The sequence below is a fragment of the Lissotriton helveticus genome, chromosome 3_1 (assembly GCF_964261635.1).
Source record: "Lissotriton helveticus chromosome 3_1, aLisHel1.1, whole genome shotgun sequence".
In the NCBI taxonomy this organism is placed as follows: Eukaryota; Metazoa; Chordata; class Amphibia; order Caudata; family Salamandridae; genus Lissotriton; species Lissotriton helveticus.
In genome coordinates this window covers 554,205,183-554,228,088 of record NC_136061.1, presented here as the reverse complement: position 1 = coordinate 554,228,088, position 22,906 = coordinate 554,205,183, and the positions used below count along the sequence as shown (strand labels likewise).

The 22,906-nt window shown below is 43.0% G+C and overlaps 1 protein-coding gene across 2 annotated transcripts in view; it reads left to right on the top strand.

Annotated features, from left to right (window-relative positions):
* Positions 1-22,906, top strand: part of LOC144822683 (peroxisomal bifunctional enzyme-like) — a 465,075-nt gene that overhangs the window by 82,632 nt on the left and 359,537 nt on the right. The window lies entirely within an intron of this gene.

Below are 22,906 nucleotides of genomic sequence, written 5' to 3'. Positions count from 1 at the left end.
ACAATGCTTTTATTTATGTGTGCTGCCACGCCCACGCAAGTACTAAAAAAGCATAAAAGACACACATATAACTTGATTTACTGTGGTATTTCACTTTTCCTTCCTGTCACCACTGCTGTGAACATTCCGAGTGCTCCCCACAGTGAGTGCCTCGGGATCAGATTCCAGCATTCTTTCCAGCTTAGATGGGCAGCCAGAGCTGATTGCAAACCCCTTTCTTTGAGCAGAGGCGCGGAGTCTGAGGGAACTATCACATAAAGCGAGCACTGCAGTGGTTAATTTGTAGAAAAATTCGTCAGGTGACAGCTTGCACCAGCCCATTTCTCCTGCTAGCGTCGCCAAGAACAGAATCAACTACTAACCATGAAAGTGGGGAGACGATGTGGCGTAATGGCCAGAGCTGCCATCTTCGGAGCTGGGGAATCAGGTTCAAGGTGCAAAGTCGGCTCAACATCCTGTGATTCTGGGCAAATCACTTGATCTCCCGGTGCCTACCATAAATCAATGTATCCTTAACTGGTGTTCATGAAAAGCGCTGGGGGTGGTGATTAAGTGCCGGTGTGGGAACCACAAGCTCAAATTAGGCACTGGGGCGCTAAGCTTAGACTGATGGCATCATTTGAAATTTGGTGGACACCAGACATTTGCCAAGAAAGTGCGGGATGTCCGTAGAGCTTAATTTGTAAAAGAAAGACTGTCAGTTCCCGAAACTCTACTCACAAGTTTGCAGCCAGTGCAATTAAACTTTAGTATGCCGAATACCAAGGTTGTTTAGTCTTAAATCCACCTAATGGCTCTGTTATCCACTTCCAGACACTTTCTACCTCTTTTTCTTACTTTTGCAGAATCCTGATTTCTCCCTTTGTGATGGTTTTCATCTTTCTCTTCCTTCCTCCGTCTTTCCGATATGTGTGTTTTTCTTTCTCTCTGTAAATATCTGATGTGGAAAAATAAGTGGGGGTCCCCAAAAATAAGTGCTTATGGGCCTCACAGGCAACCACCGGCTCAAATTAAGCACTGACCTGTCCACCCAATTTACATTGTATTGATGTCTATGAACTCGAAATAGGGCGCTGTTTGGCGCAAGTCCCTCATTCACCAAGCTCTAAATGATGCACACACTCACTGCCACAATTTTAGGCTGACTTGTGCCTGTGTTGCTCCGTGCTGGAAATCTAGCAGCATTTCTGACACATCGAAATTAAACATGACTTACACAAAGCAACGCAACAATGCATTTAGAACATAACAGGGCACACTACAACAAAACAGAACACACTTACCACAGTACAATAACATCACATTGCAACAATGCAGCATAAAAACACAGCAACATAAAATACAACAGAAAACATCACAAATATGCACACATGATCACCCCCAGAATAGTGTTTTAATAGTACAGTGGTAAAATGTTTGGAGCAAGCGCCACCTTAACTTACCACCAAGGACATGAAATGGCTCCAGTCAAAAAAGTTTTGTAATCCGGCCCTAACACTCAAAGGAATGTGGACTACGCCTGCCATAAATCAATAGGCTTGTTCCCAGCAGAGTATCTTAATACCCAAAACACTTACTGGGTTGAAAGATAAATCGCTGGAAGTCTAGCAAGAAAACTTACTTCAAATGGCAACCCTTTACCCCAAATTAATATTTTAGCTGGCATTGTGTCTAGGGTAGGACGTTTTCTGGCATCGGGTATGCATGCCTGTGTGACAAAGAGGGGACACGTAGACCCCTTCAGATTAGATGTGCCTTTTTAAGAAAAACATGTGTCCTATGACAGAATGACTTTTCAAACTGTCGAGGAGGGAAAGGTGAGCTCTGGGGGCCGAACTTGTGTCCAAAGTTTACCTGACTCTGATGGTTGAGGAGTGTGTGACCGCAGAGAGCCGAGCCCCGCAGTATATCACGCCGCCCTTTGAAGAGTCCCCTGTGAGGTATTAAAGCCCGCTTCATGCTGTCGGGTATACCGGTTACTTGTGAGGCCATGGCGCGGACCCGCCCCTTTGCCACAGACTATGTTTTCCTGTTGTATTCCCCGGAGATGAAAGCAGGTAATCTGTGCAGAGCTGGGGGGAGAGCGCTTATTTGTTGAAACGACTTCCCGCCACTGTAATTGATAGAGATCACATCGTGGTAGTTATTGCAGAAGCCCATCCTTGCACCTGCAGCACGGACATAAAAAATATGTGTTGAAAATATGAAGGTACCCTGTGTGACGCAACAGGCGCGAGGCTAATGATGTCTTCGCGTGCAATATCTCAAAAAAATGATCAAACAATTAGATAGGCAGTCTGCCACCTTAAACTGGAGGAACCAGTTTCTGTGAAGAAGCGGATTGCATAATTTACACATTTCCATTACCCCCGGGTTCCTTCTGTCCTCGCCCCATTCAATAACAATGTGGAGATATTCATCTCCTGACAGAAAAAAACACAAGAGGAATGCTGGGACCCTAATACTGCCCCTCCCACCGGGAGTACATAAGCAATACTTACCCAGCATCCCGTCTGTTCTTTTTTAGGTCTTGGCCTGAACCAGCGCATGCGCTGGTCTCGGCCGAGACATTTTGGGGCTCGCAGAAATGCTACTTTGCCGGCGATCAGCTTGCTAGAACGCGCACAAGAGCACACGCGCTGATCGCCGGCAAAGTAGCATTTGCGGTGATGTGCGTGCACACCACACGCGTCGCCACTTGCAGGTTTTTTTTTTCTCGCGTTTTAACTTAGCTACTCGAATGCGACTCCTCGGCCTGTGGCAAGAGAGGGGAGGGCGCCGCTTCTTTCACCTCCATAAGGCTTGTCTTGCCCTTAAAAGATATTGTCCTAGTTTTTTCCTGCCTAATCATTTTCGGTAATTTGTCCTTAAATACCCCCTCAGAGTCTGCCTTTCTCCCGTGGCTTTGCTGAGTTTGTCAGCAGCGTTTTGACCGTTTTAATGGAAAATTGTTAAGTTCCAAGACCAACAGAAATCGGGCAATGGTGTTTAAGGCAAACGAAAACAGTATACTTCTGGCAAGCTCGCCTGGCTTCTAAAATATATATATTTTTTTAATGTACATATAAAGAAAAACACACTTTTTTTGGTCACATAGGGACTGTTCTATCACACGGTTGCTTTCTGTTGTTAGTTTGTTAACAGACAGCTAACAATTTGTGGGTAAACCTAAAACGTTTATCCTGTCTCTCCAAAAGAAATTAATTATCTAGACATTTTAATTAAACCCATATTTTTGTTGCAAAATTGATACTGTAGGACTCTATAGAACACTTTTTGTTAACTTAAATAATATTTCACATTTCAGAATGACTAAAAACGTTTTCGTTGGTGAAATGTAAGTCTTGCCTACAATGTTTTGTGTTTTTGGCATTAGCACCATTGAAAGTCAAGGAATTTTACTGTATCGAAGTTCTCGCTCTAGTGTGTGTGTGTGCACACGTGAGTCTGAGTAGATTAGCAGCATTTAGTTTGAGGAGCTGGGCATCACGGAGGAATGCAGAGTGTTCAGGTGCATCGCTGCGGTAGAGTGGCCGACACCACTAGATGCTCCTTATTTCATCACTCTGGGGTTGGTGGGACTGCAGCACTGGTAAAGAGTTCTTGCAAGCACGCTGCCCATGGTCTCTGAGGACGTTTTGACAATTCTACATGGAAACAAAGCTTGACATACAACTGGGTGCGTTTTGGAGAGCGATTTAATATTAAAAAAAGCAATATTTTTACTTTCTTGTTGAGCTGTGTTAAAAGGATCGTTTTTTCTTTTTTGCAATTCAAAACGCAACTTCAGAAATCTAATAAGTGCTGCTACAAATCTCCCTCCAAACTTTGGGAAGGTGTTCATGTCATATTGTATTTTGGAAATGGTTGCAAGGTTTTAAGTAGAAGCAATGAGTCTTACAACCCCCATTGGCTAATGTATTTGATTCTGCGTGTGCAGTGTAGCACCGTGGTTGTGTTTGCACATATAGGGTTATTTCATGAAACTCTTCTCGCTCCTACATAGCTTTTGAAAATGCAGGAGCTACAAAAAGCTTTGTGCAAACCAAGAAAGACAACTTATGCAATTTGAAAAAGGCTGCTTTTATGAAGTATGTGTATCACATTGTATACAACCCTGACACACGCCCTCACTCTATCTATCCCCTCACTCTATCTATCTATCCCCTCACTCTATCTATCTATCGCCCTCACTCTATCTATCTATCGCCCTCACTCTATCGCCCTCACTCTATCTGTCTATCTATCGCCCTCACTCTATCTATCGCCCTCACTCTATCTATCGCCCTCACTCTATCTATCCCCTCACTCTATCTATCTATCCCCTCACTCTATCTATCTATCGCCCTCACTCTATCGCCCTCACTCTATCTGTCTATCTATCGCCCTCACTCTATCTATCGCCCTCATTCTATCTATCGCCCTCACTCTATCTATCGCCCTCACTCTATCTATCGCCGTTCACTCTATCTATCGGCCTCACTCTATCGTTTTGTTCGGGCGGCCCTGGGGGTACCGAGCTTAGTGGCCTGCCACTGACTGGCGTATCCTGCCTACTGTCTTGTTCGCTGCGGGTTCCGTCCCCGACCTTGTGGGCTTCTGGACGTGTTGCTCTTCTGTGCTGTCCATGCCTTGTCTCTCCTCCTGGGGGCGGCTGCCTCTCAGGTGGCCCTCACTCTTCGTTTTGGCCTTGGCGGTCTCTGTCAGGACTGCTGTCTTTTTGGGCTCTTCTGGTGCCTGTCCCCTTTTCTGTTGCTGGGGTCTTGCCTTGGTGTTGCGGGCATCGCTGCTGTGGCTCTGTTTTCCTTTCCAAGTTGCTGTGATGGGGCGTCGGCTGGGTTCCTCGTGGTCCCCCCGTCTCGCTTATTTCCCTGCCTGGTTCTCTTTGTCGGTGCTGGGTCCCTGGTGGTGTGTTTTTTCCAGCCCTTGTTTCCTGGCTACGTGTCTCCCCTTTTGCTGGGTGGTGCGTCCTGGTGCCTGCCCTGCCACTCCTGCCTCTCTGGCTGTTCTGTCTTGTTTTGCCGGCCCGGGAGGGTGTTCCGGGGTGTTCGGTTGTCGTCTTGGATGGTGCTGTGTTTCTGCCTCCCTTTTGGCACTCTGGTGTCTTCCTGGGGTTCCCTGCTCTTGCCGGTGGCTGGCTTCCCTGGGTGTTGCGGTTGGGGCCTTGGTCCTCCTGGGCCTGCATGGCCGCCATGCTGCTCGCCCTTGATCTGGTGTGGGCAGTTGTTCTTCAACTGATCCCTCGCTGGTGCTTGCCCTATCCTGGACTTTGGTCCTGCCGGGGTCTGCTCTCTCTTTCGTGCCTGCCTGGTGCTTCTTGGGGTGCTGGTTCCGAGGTGTGGTACGTGTCCTCTTCCTCCTGGTTTCCGGGGTTTGTGCCTGTTGCTGCCTCCTTTTCCAGAGGCCGGGGTTTGTCCCGGGCCTTCTTTGTGCTGGGATAGGATTCGTGTGGGCTGGCTGGCGGGTGCTGTCTCCGTCTGCCTGCCTTTTCCTTGCCGGGTGCTGCTCTCCTGGTTGCTCTTGGCTCCGGCGCTCCCTTTGCTCTGCTGCTGTATTCTGGGGTTTCCTTGGTTTTGTCCTCGTGTTCCCTGCTTTTGCTGCACCCCTGCTCTGTTGCCTGTGTCTTTGGCTTGCTTCGTGGGGGTCCTGGCTGCCTCTCCTGGTTCGGCCGTCGGTGCTGCTCGGTCTGGTTTGGGCTCCTGCTCTTCCTTTTCTTTGCACACCCCTCCCCCGGGTGTTTCCCCTGGGGTGGCTGTTTGGTCCCTGGGGGTTCGTGTTTCTGCTGTTTGGGCCTGGCTGTCTTTCGCTGTTGCCCTGCCCTGGCCTCTGGCCCTTGTTTCCCCTCTTCTGTGCTGCGGTTGGGTTCTGTCTGGGCTCCGGGGGCGGTTGCTCCCTGAGGGGGGTTTCTGGTCTTGTCTGGTCCCCATCCTGGGTGCCTGGCTGGGGTCTTCTGGGGCTTTCTGGCTCCTGTGTGTTTCTGGCGCCTGTTGGTCGCTTTCTTCGGCCCGGCGTCCTTGTCTGTGCTCTCTCTGACTGGCCTGGCGGGTGCCTTCGCTGGTGTCGGCCCCTTTCCTGGTTTGTCCTTCTGGGCCTGCTCCTGCTGTCGGTTCTCTTCCCGGGCTTGCTTCCCCTGGGTTGGGTGTCCGTTTCTCTACCTGGTCCTGGTGTCTCCATTCTGGGCTTTTGGGGTTGCCCCGGTGCTCCTTCTTCGTTGCCCCTCTGTGTGTTGCCTTGTCCGGGCCTGTGTGGGGTCCTGGTGTTCGGTGCTTCTGAGTTGGTGTTTCCGGGGTTGCCTCCTGTTGCTCCTGGCCTGATGTCTTCCTGCTGGTGTGCATGGCCATTGGTTGACTGGCTGTGAGGTCCCTTCCCTGCCGGCTGTGGGGTGTGTTTGCCGGGGGTTCCCGGTTGTTCCTGGTGCCGGTGTCCTGGCTCGCTCCTGTCTCCATTTGCTTTTGCGTGCTCTGCTCCGAGTGTGGGTGTTTGCTCCCCCCTTCTCTTGTTGAGCTGCGGTTCTGTGGTGTTCGTCTTGGCCTCTGGGGCGTCCTCCCGCGTGGATGCGGGTTGTCTGGGGTTTGCTGCTGGTTGGCCCTCTGGCTTCTCTGCTTCCTCCGGTTGCCGCTCGTCGGTTTCTTTGTTGGTTTGTTCCGGCCTTCTGTGTGGTCTGGCGGTGGTGGGCTGGGGGTCTCTGTTTGCCCTCCTGCCCTTGCTTCTGCCTTTGGGCTGCCTGTGCTCCTTCCGTGGTCTGGTGGGGCCTGCGTGGGCGGGTTGCTTGGCTCTAGTCCTGGCTTCCTGGTTCCTTTGCGTTTGTTGGGCTGTTTCTTGGCCTATTTTCTTGGCTCCTATCCGGCGTTGGCTGGTTGGTTTCTGGCCTGTGGGCTGTGTGCCTTGGGGCCTTTTCCGCTGCTCCTGCCCTTGTTGCGGGCTTAACCGGGGTGTTGGGTGCCTGTGCGGTCCTCCGCTATGCTGGCGCGTGTTTTGTCTGCCCTCTGTGGTTCGGCGGTTTCTTGCCTGGTTGTTTCCTGGTTTGGGGGCTTCCGGAGGTTCCAGTTGCCCTGGGTTTTGCACCCTGTCTTGTTTTCTCTCCCTCTGGGGTTGTGGGTTTTAGGGGTTGTGGCCGGTGGCCCTGTCCCCTCCCTTGCTGGGCCTCTCCGGTTCCGGCTTGTTCATTTCCAGTTTTATGTTGGCCTCTCTGTTGTTTGTTCCACTGCTGGTTCTTTCTGGGGGCTTCTCTGCCCTGTGGTCTTTTGGATTGGTGTCCTCTGCCCCTGCTGATCTGGGTTTGGGGGCTGTCCTGGTTCGGCTTGCGGCCCCCTTCCCTGTGGGGTTTTTGGCCTCCTGGGGTTTCTGGTCTCCTTCCCACTCTTTTTGGCCTGGCCTCTTGTGGCGGCTCCTCTCTCTGGGTTGGGTGCGTGGTGGTTGACGTTTGGTGGCCCTAGTGGTGCTGGCGTTTCTTTCCTGGTTCCTGGGCCTCCACTGCAGGGTTGGGTTGGCTTCCTCCACTGTCGTCTCTGGGGGCCGGGTCGTTTGGTTTGCTGGTTTGGGCCAGTTTCTGGCCTGTGCTTCCCTCCTTCCTTGTTGGTCTGGGTGTTTGTGCCTGTACCCTGTTGGCCGGTCTTGGTGGTCTTTCTTTAGCCTTCTTTGGGGTGGTGGTGTCTGCTCGGTGTCTCTGCGGCTGCCTGGTCCTGTCTGCCTTCCTGCTGGTTCTGGGCTGGGCTGCCTTGTTGGGTGGGTCCCTTGGCCGTGTCGTTTGGGTCTTTGCCCTAGTTGCCCTGCCTTTGGTTTGTCTGGTTTTTGGGCCTCCTTGTTGTGGCCCTAGCCTTCAGTTTTTTTTTCTTGGTTGTCTCCGGTCCGTGTCTTGTCCCTGCTGTCCTGTTCTGGGTTGCGGTCTGGTTTCTTCCTACGGTCCCCCCGTCCCTCCTTCTCGTGCTCCTTTGGGTTGCTGCGTTTGTTGTGGTTTCCTGAGTGCGTTTGTGGGTTTGGAAGGCCGGCTTCTCTTTGGTATGCTCCACATTTTTATTGAATGGGACGAGGACATAAGTGACCTGGGGTAATGCTCTATTACTTACCGGTAATCTTCATTACCCTGGGTCCCATTGTCCTCGTCCCATTCATACGCCCCTGCCTCCCGCCCGGGCGGCCGGCCTTCCTGTTTGGGCTTGGTTGTAGAGGCGGGATGTTGGGTAAGTACTGCTTATTTACTCCCAGTGGGAGGGGGAGTATTAGGGTCCCAGCATTCCTCTTGTCTTTTTTTCTGTCGGGGATGGATATCTCCACATTGTTATTGAATTGAGTAACGAAGATTACCGGTAAGTAATAGATCATTAGGTATTATGTTTTAGTTGTTGTTGCAGTTTATAGCGCGAACTCGAACCGAAGGTGTTCGGAGCGCTTTACATTAGCACCAGTTATGTTACAAAAGGGCATACTTTTTTTTTTCTTTTTAGGCACTAGGACATGAAGTGATTTGCCCAGAATTACAGGATGTTGAGAGCCGACGTAGAATTTATATTAAATTAGATTTACACTCAACTGAGGTCAACAGATACATAATTAAAAAGTGGTAAAACAAATATTTTATTCAGATATTAAAACAGTTTCAAAACACTTTTAAAGAATTTATACAGGTTATAACAAGTAAATTCATCAAGCCGACGTTGAAACTCAAATCCAGTTCTAAAGTCGGCAGCCGCCCTTACACCAACATTTCTTCTGTGTGCAAATCTTTTTTTTTTTACAGAATACGTTGTGCGTTGGGGTTACATCACGTCAGCTGCCGTGCCCTGTGACATTACACAAATGCGCCACTGAATTGATTAAAAAATAAACACATCTGCTTGAGGAGGAGCAAAAGCATTTCTTCTCTCAGTGGGATGCTGACTGGCCAGACAATTAATTACATCTGCTGGGTGGGTTCTTGAATTGTTATCTGCAAGGATGGAGGAGTATGGCATGCCAATACCAGTCTCTTTTGAACTTTTTTCAGAAACAGTGTCGCAACATTAACAGGATGAAAACACAATCTTGACTTGATACACACAGAAATTAACTTTGAAGACAGCATTCTGTTACTCGGCTGTTTTTTCAGCTCCATATTCAGAGGCTTTGTTCCGCCTTTGCTTTTACTTTATAAAAGAGAAATCAGGGGAACTATCTTGGCAGCAATCCTCTGACTTCACGGCTCGAGAGCGGGATGGGGAAGGAGGAGGGAGGGAAACAGAGTGTGCCTTCCCTTGACATGCGAGGAGGGGGAAGTGCTCTGAAAAGGCACCCTCGGAATGCCTGTGCGCCGCCCGGCTCGGAAAACTTTTCTTATCAGCTTGCTAAATAAACAAGCTAATAAGAAAAGTCTTCATGACATGCCAGAAAGCAGGCCACGCTGTCCGCAGGGGCTGTCCGAAAAACAGGGTGGCACCCAAAAACACTCCTTTCACTTGGGAAGCCAGCGTTTACAATAAACGCTGACGCTACCAATTGGAAACGAGGGGCGGGGCTTACAGCACCCTTTTTGTAACAAAATCTCTTGCAGGGGCGGGGCAGATTCGCTGCCATGCCCACGCAAGACCTAAAAAAAGGGTGCACAATAAGGATACTATTCCATTCTGCAAGCAAGGTACTGGATTAGAAAAGGACATTATTCTCATAAAATGATTTGCATCATGAAAAAAGGCCGAGAAACAAAGCCAGGGTTACTGCAGACTGTCTTGCCATCAATTTCACATTCTCTATAAGGTTGTTATGATTCACAGTATTGAAAGTCACTGGGAAGGGCAAAAAACGTCACTCATACTAAATGGCATATCTTTGAAGATATTTACAAAAAAAATCTGTCTCCTGTGACTGGGAGTAGTTTGATTGGTGACTTGTCCAGATACTTGAAGGAGTCCGCTAGATTGTAGATGCAATTTCTATAAATGTTTGCTTAGTAGAGTTTAGTGATAGAGTGTGTAAAGCTATATATGTTATTAGGGTAAATAATATGTTTTAGTATTTTGGAGCCGTTCACCTGTATGACTCTATAATACTTTCAAATTCAAGAACTGGATTTCCTTATTTATAGAAAACCTTCCTCTGGTTACCTGCTTAATTTACTCGTAGAGGATATTATTTGGTTCCATAAGTCCTCCCCTCATGGCAGATGCTTTATGGAATGCTCTGAACTGCACTCTAGTGGGGTAAGCAGAACTTTGGAGGAACTCTCATGAACTGATCATCATGCCAGGGCAGGGGAGAGATCATTCAAAGATTTGGCAGAAATGTTCAAAAACGGTGTGCCATTATGGGAAAGGCAGGGTATATGCAAGAAAGGTCCTTAAGGACCTTTCCTGAAAAGCGGGCACCGGGAAGCTATTCTGAGGCAATGCGTTTTGTGTGTTGGACTTCGGCGGAGTGCACTTCCTGTCAGTTGTCACATAGTGACCACTGGGTTGCCGCATACGTGATGTACCTTCAGGAAGATTATCTGCTGTATCCCCGCAGAGGAAAAGGCTCCTTTCAATGTGTGCTGTATCAGCACCTCACTGTATGCATGAATGGCCAAATCCCAAGTTTAGTTTAGTGGTATGTTGTCAGCCCCCCGTTCCACCAGTGCGCTGGAGGAAACCCTTGCTCTACAGTGGTGGAGGATGGTCTGCCTCCAAGGGAGGTGGCTCCCGTTTCCATGGTAAACGCTTTGTCGGGGATGGAGAGGCAATCTATATGCTCTAATGTCCAGGTAGCGTAGTGAAACTGCTCCCACAACATGTAACCCGTGGACTGGTATTTCCAAGCATGGGTACACATTCTGCAGTCTCTGACACTGAGGAAAATTTCTCCCGGTATTTTAGGGACCCTTTTGTGTGGTTCCCTTACTTGTCCTGTAAACCATGGTTTACAGGACAATCTATTAGGAGATAAAGCTGAAAGTGGTGCCAGACTGGCAACCCTAACATCAGGACTGATTGATGTACTATCAGTTTTAGCAGTAATTTGCTAGAAACCAGGGCACAAGTCCTATAAAAAGAAGTGGGGGACTGCCAATATGCAAATGACTAGACTTTGGATTTGTTCGACCTGTGCACTGCTATTTAGTTTTGAAGTTTGAGAGAGATTTATGATGTAGGTAGGTGCTCCTCAGGTGTCGTCGTCTACCCAAGACGAGTACAGTATAATGCTAACTGTGTGAACAATTAGTAAATTGAAAACATCCCTTCGGGCACACTAATGTTTGGGGTAATTATTCTCCGTATATTAAGAAAAACAAGTTCATCCAAGTTCATGAAATGAAGAATTTATTAACTTCACTTGGGTTTTGTCGATATTTGTTAAGTCACATGTATCGATAAAGTTTTTTTTCCCATTTTTAAACAATTTTACATCCTTCTGCTCCAATGCATTTCGGGTAAATACCCTTCGTCCGGGAGCATCTACAAGAAACGAACATATATGGCCAGTGTAAATACAATTACAATGTAAATATCTGAAAAATACTGAAATCGGTGAGTGAAGGTAAATATCAAAGTGGAATTAAAAGAATGGTGAACCGGGAGGGTTGTGTGAATCAAACAGTTAAACACTGTGAACATTATCGTTAAAGGAATGGTGAAAAACGAAGGGCTACAAATTCCAGCAGTTTAGTAATCAAGCTATGAATCATGGAAGTGGCATGGGTATGTTGGTGGACTTCTGGGTAAATGGAGTAAGGGACTTTAAAAAAACGACAGTTAGTTAAAGTTCATGCGGTGATGTGGGGCAAAACCGCAGGGTTTGTAAACCCGTTACTCACGTGAGAGGTCTCTAAGCTGTGCGCGTTGTGAAGCTGCTTCGTCGTATGCGGCTCGGTTGGTGTAAGTCGGCGTTTCGTAGATCGGTTAAAACAACAACCTAATGCCGATCACGTGACCTGAATTGGGGGCCATAGAAATAGGACTGTGGTAAGTACCTATCGTGTGTTGGGACAGAATACTAATGTCGGGTATTGAAAGTATATGAAATAAACTGCTATACAGAGATAAACAATAAATGGCTGTGCAAAATAGTATAACATAAACAAAACAGTTAATACTGCAAATAACTCATGATGTAAAAAGATACACTGTGTATTTGACAGCAAGGAGACAGTCCAGAACCGAGTCGCCCATAAAATCTGGGTCCAAATAATAGTCTATCTGTAATCATTACAGGTAACATGAGTATTCGATACGTTCATGGAGTCCATAAGGTTTCATGGATTGAAGTCTATATATCCAATGGTTTTCCCTTTGGAGCAAGTACTTGTTGTTATCTCGCCCTTCAATTTTCTTGATGGTTTCTAAAATCATAAACTTCAATTGTGATATATTGTGATTCATTTCATGAAAATGGTTGGCCACGGTAGATTTCACATTTTTAGTTCTGATATTAGATTTGTGTTCGTTCAGACTAATTTTGATTTTGCGCTCTGTTTTGCCAACATAAGTTTTGCCACATGGGCATTTTAACATATATATGACATTGTTGGTGTCGCAGGTGGCGGTTACATTAATCGATATTTTGTATCCTTTCATGGGATGTGTCACTTTGTTTCCTTGGATGATATTGTTGCAATTGTTGCAATTATTGCAGGGTTTAGTTCCACGTGATTCGGTTTGAATATTTTGAGGTTGATTAACAAATCCCACAGTTCAGTTTTCTACTGTTTTGAAAAACATCGTGGATATAGCCCTTGAACAAGGCACGATCAATCAAAAAACCAGAGACTTCCTTCTTAAAACAAATCCAAGAAGTCCATCAATTTACGCAATGCCGAAGATTCATAAAAATCCCACTGATCCACCAATACGCCCCATCGTTTCAACCAGGGGAAGCATACATGAACCGGTAGGTCAATTTTTAGACAGGCAATTACAACCCACGGTTCAATCATTGACAAGCTACATTCGAGACACCACGGATTTTCTAAATAAACTACAAAACCTGACCATTTATCCAAATGAACAATTATTGATGTGCACGGCTGACGTCAGCGCATTATATACATCAATTCCACACGCCGAAAGCATAGAAGCCATGGAACAGGCTATTTTAAATCTCGAGCTAGATAAATCCATGAAAACATTTCTAATGGAATTAGTTGTGTTTACCCTTTATCAAAGCTATTTCAAACACCAGGATGACTGGTATTTACAATTAGTAGGCACCAGCATGGGAAATTCAGGAGCACCAATCTATGCGAATATCTACATGGGCGAATTCGAAAAAAACCATATATGGGGCAACGCAAACTGGAACCAACATATCAAGATGTACGTTTGTTTTATTGATGACTTATTCTTTCTGTGGAAAGACACCAAAGAAAATTTGGAACAAGCTCTGAATGTGCTTAATACTGTCAACGAAAGAATCAAGTTCACATGGATAATAGATGCTAAATCTATAACATTTTTGGACGTCAACATAAAACTAGAAAACAACAACATCATTACAGACATACATCGCAAAACAACGGACCGTAATAATGTTTTACATTACACGAGCTTTCATCAGGCGTCACTCAAAAAACATCTACCCAAATCCCAGATGATAAGAGTTAAACGCATCACATCTGACCCCAATCAATCAGAAATCCGCATGGAAGAAATGATGAACAGATTTCGAGAACGTGGATATCCAGAGCAAATTTTGGAGACAGCCAAAAAAGAGGTTAAAGAACTAAACCGGGAAGATTTGTTAAAAAAAACACAAACAAAATCTAAAAGTGACAGAATGGTCATCGTTTCAAAATATTCCAACGTAAGTACAAAATTTCGCAAGATTGTGTTAAAACATTGGCCAATGTTGCAACTGGAGTCTGACTTTAAAGATATGTTTAAGTCACAACCACTGTTCGCCTATACCAGGGGAAAAAACCTAGGTGAGATCCTTAAACAACCTCAAAATATTCAAACCGAATCACGTGGAACTAAACCCTGCAATAATTGCAACAATTGCAACAATATCATCCAAGGAATCAAAGTGACACATCCCATGAAAGGATACAAAATATCGATTAATGTAACTGCCACCTGCGACACCAACAATGTCATATATATGTTAAAATGCCCATGTGGCAAAACTTATGTTGGCAAAACAGAGCGCAAAATCAAAATTCGTCTGAACGAACACAAATCTAATATCAGAACTAAAAATGTGAAATCTACCGTGGCCAACCATTTTCATGAAATGAATCACAATATATCACAATTGAAGTTTATGATTTTAGAAACCATCAAGAAAATTGAAGGGCGAGATAACAACAAGTACTTGCTCCAAAGGGAAAACCATTGGATATATAGACTTCAATCCATGAAACCTTATGGACTCAATGAACGTATCGAATACTCATGTTACCTGTAATGATTACAGATAGACTATTATTTGGACCCAGATTTTATGGGCGACTCGGTTCTGGACTGTCTCCTTGCTGTCAAATACACAGTGTATCTTTTTACATCATGAGTTATTTGCAGTATTAACTGTTTTGTTTATGGTATACTATTTTGCACAGCCATTTATTGTTTATCTCTGTATAGCAGTTTATTTCATATACTTTCAATACCCGACATTAGTATTCTGTCCCAACACACGATAGGTACTTACCACAGTCCTATTTCTATGGCCCCCAATTCAGGTCACGTGATCGGCATTAGGTTGTTGTTTTAACCGATCTACGAAACGCCGACTTACACCAACCCATCCGCATACGACGAAGCAGCTTCACAACGCGCACAGCTTAGAGACCTCTCACGTGAGTAACGGGTTTACAAACCCTAGTGTTTTGCCCCACATCACCGCATGAACTTCAACTAACTGTCGTTTTTTTAAAGTCCCTTACTCCATTTACCCAGAAGTCCACCAACATACCCATGCCACTTCCATGATTCATAGCTTGATTACTAAACTGCTGGAATTTGTAGCCCTTCGTTTTTCACCATTCCTTTAACGATAATGTTCACAGTGTTTAACTGTTTGATTCACACAACCCTCCCGGTTCACCATTCTTTTAATTCCACTTTGATATTTACCTTCACTCACCGATTTCAGTATTTTTCAGATATTTACATTGTAATTGTATTTACACTGGCCATATATGTTCGTTTCTTGTAGATGCTCCCGGACGAAGGGTATTTACCCGAAATGCATTGGAGCAGAAGGATGTAAAATTGTTTAAAAATGGGGAAAAAAACTTTATCGATACATGTGACTTAACAAATATCGACAAAACCCAAGTGAAGTTAATAAATTCTTCATTTCATGAACTTGTATGAACTTGTTTTTCTTAACATACGGAGGATGATTACCCCAAACATTAGTGTGCCCGAAGGGATGTTTTCAATTTACTAATTGTTCACACGGTTAGCAATATGCAAATGACCTCATGACGTCACGTGTTGAACGTGTCCCGGTGTCTAAAAATTACACCAGACAAGTTCAGCATATTTCTGTGGGGCCCATCTTCTTGGCAGGGTGGACGTCGTCCACCCTGTGAAAAGAGTGGGGGGACGCTGTGTACCTGCGTGTACCCCTGACTCGAGCCCTGCTAGAAACTGTGATGTTCTCAACGATGGGGCGGACTCTGCCATCAGACCGGCCCCGTCCACACCCTCTAAATGGGCAAGGCAGTATCCAGTAGGGCGTGTGTTATATCTGCCTGCCTTTGGCAGATTCCCCATTACTTCCACCACCAAGTCAGGCTCTAATATGATGACTTTAAATCTGTTCCTTAAATTGTGGATATTCTGTCCTCAGCATCACTTTATATTTTCTTCCCCACTTTAGGGGCGGGATCTGTGACATTATTTCCTTTGTGCCGCCGTTGAAACTGAATTACCTTGAGCAAGGTCAAGTACCCAAGCTTTCTATTCTCCATGTTCTGGGGGTGATGCTACAATGTGATGAGTAGCAAGTGCACAGGCAAATTATAAATGTTGCACATGAATATAACATCCTGGTATGCTTCATTGTCATTAATCTGCATCTGATGCTGTAACTGGGATTTACTGCAAACAACTGCTCAGGTAGCTCTTTCAGTATAAACAAATCTGTTAGGACAACATTATCATATTGCAAGATTCATCTGGCTTTCACAGTGACTATATGGTAGACTTAAAAGGGGAACTTGCTGCCCTAAGTACCACCACTTCTGATAACTTCTAGTTTGTGATGAAAATATCCATGTATTTCTCTGGTATTTCATAGTGTTTAATGTAGACTGGCTCAGAAGGGGCTGTACATACACTTCAGATGTTCGACCAAAGTTTTCTCGTGTTTCTTAAGCTGTATACTCCTTATAGCAAACACACATTTTCCCTCTTAAATGAATGTCATTTTCTCCATCAGTATGTTCATGCACAATTAATTGTTCCGGCACCTGAGCTATTACACAGTAGCTGTACAAGGTGATCCTTTACCAATAGACATTTCGATTGTTAGCGGTTTTAGATTCAGTTTTCACCCTCCTCTCCAGAGCCATTAACAATAACCCTTTCCCTGAACTGTTACCTCTCCTCACATATACATCAATTCCATTACCTACCATTTACTAATCTTTTGTCAAACTATGAGATGTGTACCTGACCTCCCATCTCTATGGCATACCTCTTACAATGTGCTCACCCCAATTGGTCCTAACCTTTAATATGGATTTCTGACCTCCCAACTATCTTTAATCTTTGTCGATCTCAATAGACACCATCGTGGTAAGTACAGATGCTCTTAACTTTTCTTGCTTTTACTATTCTGCTGCTGCTGCTGCAATGCCTTCCATTTCCCTATTCTACCCACAGCTGTAATTAGTCAAATCACATTTGCTATAGGGTGACCTGTATGGTTTATTCTTTACCCTCCCTTTTGTTGGACTTCACAGAACATGCCACTTTAGATGCATCCAGTCCTTCTAATTAGACTAACAACAGCACCATGTCTCCGATTCCTTGACACTTGTCTGAGCAGAGCCAGCATGCCCCTTCATTTGTGGTGGCACATTAACAAATAGTCAGAGGTTCCATATTGGGGCCCTGAAAATTCGGACTATACAAGGTTGCTCTCATTCCCAACTCTTGCAGCTGAACATTTGCTTCAGCTGTTGTGCGTATGATTGGTTGGATGGAGTACAGTAAGTACATCTGAAATCCATTGTAATAGGGACTGCTGATTGTACCCTATTGCCCCCATAGCCTTTGCCCCAACATAGCATGATTGGTAACTGAACCCATTGTCAATAACTCGGGATGTCAATAATGCATCATCTGCCCTAGTATTCCACAAGCTCGCCAGCTATGTAAAAAAGTCCTTCTATCAGGTTTTGTCTAAACATACACATAAAGTCTAATAACTCAGATTGGGTATAGTCATGCATCATCTATGAATTCTGTGGTGGATTTGCTAAATTTTCCTTGCTTTAGTTTTATACCAAGGAACAAACTTCTGCTACTCCCTTTTTCTCACTTTCTTAATCACCTACATCTGCCATCCGTACCTCAACTTCCTCATCCCAGCCCCACTCCTGGTCACTGTCGGAGACCAATTTGCCCATGTACCAATATGGCATTCCACGTTGAGTACTTGTGCCATCACATGCACAGCTGATGACATTTTTGACATGTACTTACTCTTGTTTTTAGCTATCCTTGATGCTAAGGCCATGAATTTGATTCCACACATTGCTCTCTTGCTGCTGCACTTTCTACCATCCCATTCATCATAAGTTGCCTCTCATGCAGTGCAAAAAGATTCTTGAAAGTAAATAGGAAAACCAAGTAACCCTTGACGGCATGGGCAAACAAATATTGACGGGTAAATAGGCCTACAAGGGATTTATTAAATGAAAAGTTGTATAATTATTGCATTCAATGTTAACAAATTCTATCAAAGTAGTTTGCAATTCAAATTTCCAGAACCAAATTCCAATTCTTTACATATAAACAAATTATCAAAGAAAAATGTATCACACAGGTGTATATATTGAAAGTTGAATTTTATATTAATCAAATTTCATTAATTTAAAAGGGTACACAATCATACAAAGCACAAAGCCACTAGAAGTTACAATTCTGTATATCCTTTGTTACAATTGTGAACACCTTTTTCTGATAGTTCCAAGGCAGTGTAACTAAATTCTGCAAAAAACTTTGCCTTTGATACAATGATTTAGGAAATCGGTGTAAATGTCAATGTTTTGGTCTACAACTGTTTGCATCCACTAGGCCATCTTCAGGACTTTTATGAATACAGATGAATGACACCTGTATAAACACTGAAAAAACAATGATTACCGTGTAATCTTAAAACATTTTAATTAGAATTTCACCTGTGTGAATTGAAACGAGATGTGTTTAGAAAGACAGATAAAAGTGGCCATAGGGAAGACACCACCCTTCTCGTGAGGAAATAGTTTCACATGACTATGTAAAAAAGAGCAGGTCAAAAGATGTTTAAAAGACTTGTTTACTCCCTTACTTCAACAGTATTGAAAGTGATTGTTGGTATTAGAATCCAAACCAATATGTAGTAGCACAAATGCCTACAACTTATCCAGCAAACAAAGCTAGAGGATGAAAGAATAAATATATGTTTAATGAAAGTAGATACAGCCACCTAAATTCAAGCTCTCTGCATGGGGTGCATCTTCAATTTTAACTCACTTCTCAAAATAAGGGAGGAGTTCTTTGCATTTGGATAACAAGATCTATCTAAGTGTATCCAATGTCTCAAAATTAACTGTTTATACCTTCAAGAATAGCACTGAGCTTGTGTCGAATATCCAAGGCCAACTGAACAGATAGTCTATTTATTTTTGCTTTTGATTTGGGATAGCACCGCTTGGTGAATAGATCTAATCAATGAGAGGGATAAGTAACTCGATTTTTAATGTCCATTATAGATACGCTGAGTCTTGGTGTATATTTCAATGCTTATTTAATGTTCCTTTTAGAAAAATTCAATGATAGCCAGCCAACGCGTTTTGTTCTGAAACAGAACTTCTTCAGGGCTGTAATGTTAAAAACACATAAAGACAAATTTTTGTATATATGACATGTGACTATTGTATATTTATATGTGGTTATACTTTTGTATATATGATTAGATGTGTATATTTGTGTTACATTATGTATATTACCAATTTTGTCTTTTTATGTGTTTTTAACATTACAACCCTGAAGAAGTTCTGTTTCAGAACGAAGCGCGTTGGCTGGCTATCATTGAATTTTTCTAAAAGGAACATTAAATAAGCATTGAAATATACACCAAGACTCAGCGTATCTATAATGGACATTAAGCGAGTTACTTATCCCTCTCATTGATTGGATCTATTCACCAAGCGGTGCTATCCCAAATGAAAAGCAAAATTGACATTTACCCTATGTTTGGAGTGGTGCTCTTAGGACAGAGCATACATTATAGGGGGGAAACCCAAATTAACCCAATGGCATCTGGGTAAAGATACAAAACTGTAGAAAAAAACTGTGATACCAGGGGATCAATACTCACTCAATTTGTAGCAGGAAAAACATAAATTAGTCCTACCTTCAATAACTCATAAAGAACAATCAATGCATCTATTTGACAAAGACAGCCTATACCTTAGTGTAGTCCAACACGCTTAACCAAGCAATTCTTCTTTAAAGCATATATCAATTTTATTTTTTCATTTTTTATGCTTAAAGTGCTATCTTTTTTTTGTCCATCCAAAAACAAATATACAAAAAATTACATAAATATATACACACCAAACACATATTATACATATATACACATATTGTACATTGTAGGTCAAATCACCTATTGGACCTTTTTGCCCTATACATTCACAGGGAAAGGATGCTTTGTATATTTATAAATGGCATTCCTTTAAACACAGATCACCCTTAAACCAATGGAGTGCACAAGGTGCAATACTTCCACCTCAGTATTTTAGTGTACTCTCTTTTGTTTATTCTACCAGCACTTTTATAATTTCATATCGGGTGTCATTGTAGAACTGTTTTTAACATTACAACCCTGAAGAAGTTCTGTTTCAGAACGAAGCGCGTTGGCTGGCTATCATTGAATTTTTCTAAAAGGAACATTAAATAAGCATTGAAATATACACCAAGACTCAGCGTATCTATAATGGACATAAAGCGAGTTACTTATCCCTCTCATTGATTGGATCTATTCACCAAGCGGTGCTATCCCAAATCAAAAGCAAAATATACATTTACCCTATGTTTGGGGTGGTGCTCTTAGGACAGAGGGCATTTTGGCATTAGCACGCAAAGCGTCAAAAATACTTTGGTTTGTGAAAACGTAGGGTTGGTGCCCCTCTTCTTGTTTCTTTACAGGTCCACTGTCCAAAGTATAAGTGTATAAATAAGATAGTCTATTTATATATGTCAGGCTTAAATTAACCCGTTTCATTATCCATTGAGAAATCCATTATTATCTAGAGAGATGTTTGTTATAGTCAAACATATTCTACTGTACATGAACAACCCTTATTGGGTGACCGGATGAGGGATTGTGTGTCATTATCCAGACGTCACCTCCAGACTATAAATAAGATGACCCGTTTCATTCTCAGAAGAGAAATCAAGTATGATCTCGAGCTATGCTTATTGTAATCATGCAAGTTGTACTAGTCATGACTAACCCTTGTTGGGTGACCGGAGGAGGGATCGTGTGTCTTTCATCAAAGTGTCACCTTTCAACTATAAATGAAATACAAACAGGAACATTAAACCTTGCCCTATGTATTTATCCTCTTATATTGCAACCAACAATAAAAATAGTCTGATAGTGGGTTAAAGGATTACGATCTTAATCCAACACTTATTTTCACATATTTATATTAAAAACGGGAAAAGTACAGATCTTACTTCAATATTACTTCAATTGAAGACCAGGATAAATTCTTTCATACGCAAACTGGTCAAAGATAGATAAATCTAAAAAACGAAGTGAAAACACATCCTTGATTTATTTCATTAACAAAGCTATTGATAACTAATGGTATGATATACCACTCTTACTTATATTATATTGCAGCCTAGATTGTAATTACCTGTATTACCACGACGTGAATCACAGAGTCGGTAAAGCTCGCTCAAAAGTCGGCCTCTCAGAATGCTTAGTGTGTTACAGCATCTATTTAAACCCTTGCACTTTGCCACGTTGACCCGTTTGGAGATCAAAAGCGGACTAACACACATACATGTATCCATGTGTTTTGCGGCCATCTTATCATGTACTCAAATAACTCGTTTTAATGAGTCCATGGCCCTAATCAACCAGTTTTAGTAGTTCGATAACTGTGATCATTCACGATGTTCTTCATAAATTTAGGACAAAAGTTTAAGTAACCTCAAAACTTGTGGCAACTGAGTTAGTCATACTCCGTGTTAGGCTGTATCTAAGACATTGTCTATAGAAATTGCGGCCATCTTGAAATGTGTTTAAGACGTGAATCGATTGGTTATGGCAGCCAAAAGATGCAGTACTCTTGCTCAATACACATTCTTCTGTTTTATGTATATATTTTCTGGATTTATGACCTGAATGATCATGAGTATCATAGAATGTTTGAAAAGGTATAAATTAGTCCAAGGAGTATAGTTAGAATGGATGTATAGATGAAGAGACATCCCATTCACCTAATAAGGACGTATATATACAATCTCTTCAATCCAATCCAGTAAAAAATGTCTTAGTTATATCAATATGGCTTTCTTAGTATATCACAATTGGTACTTGACAATAATCAACAGATATACAGGTTATTCTGTGAATTCTTAAGAACATTATATGTTGAACAGAAATTGAAACTGGTAATAGAATGTATGCATACATTTGAGAAGACCAAATTCATATACACAATTTTTCTAACAGCGTTTCAGAGATTTTGTATAAAAATACAGTCAGATTTACAGAATACAGGATAAGGTGTGCCATTCAGTTGACAAATTTAAACCTTTATTGATCTTATCAGTGCAACAGATCCATCTGCTTTCTTTTAAGGTCAGCACTTGATCTACATTGGTCTGTTGCTTAGATCGCTTAACGACTTCATTGACCCACCAAAGCATGTCCTTATCTGAATGTCCAGATTTTATATAATGTTCTACTAAAGCGGCATTCTCAACCCTACACCGAATGCGTGATTGATGTTGCAGAATTCGTTTCTTGACAACCTGTGTTGTTTTTCCTATGTAGTATAGCCCACATGGTCATCTAATACAGTATACTACATTTGATGTATTGCAGTTGGAAAGATTTCTCAGAACAATCGGGACAGCGTTGATATTACATGGCTTAGTTGATTGTGTGGTGTTACATGCTATACACATATTGCATTTATAGTGTCCCACTATTGGTGTCAATTGTCTCATATTGTAAACCGCGTTGGTGTTAATTCCTTCATAGGTGTGTACTAAACGATCTTTCAGGTTTGACTCTCTCTTAAAGGAGAACATAGGTTTATTCTTTAGTTCAGGTAAACCTTTAAAGAGAGACCAATGTTTGTTCACTATTTTTTTGATATTATTAGAGTGGGTTCCAAAGGTCGAAACACATGCTAAGTGTGGTTGTTTGGATCGTTCTTTGACCTCTAGTAGTGCCTATCGGTTATTGTACCACGCACGTTTATGTGACCTTTTCAATAATTTCGCTGGAAAGCTCCGTGCTTTCAATTTGTCCTTCAGTTTTTTTGCCTCTAAAAAGTAGTCTTCTTTACGTGTGCAGTTTCTGCAGAGTCGCAGAAACTGCCCAAAGGCCAACCCATCTTTTAGAGCTTGGGGATGATGAATATTGTAATCCAAAAGCGTATTTTTCTCTGTGGAGTTAGTGTACAGTGTCGTATAGAGACAGTTGTTAGTGTCTACTTTTATTGTTATAGCCAAGAAATTCATACCACTGAGATCTGACTCTTATGCAGTGT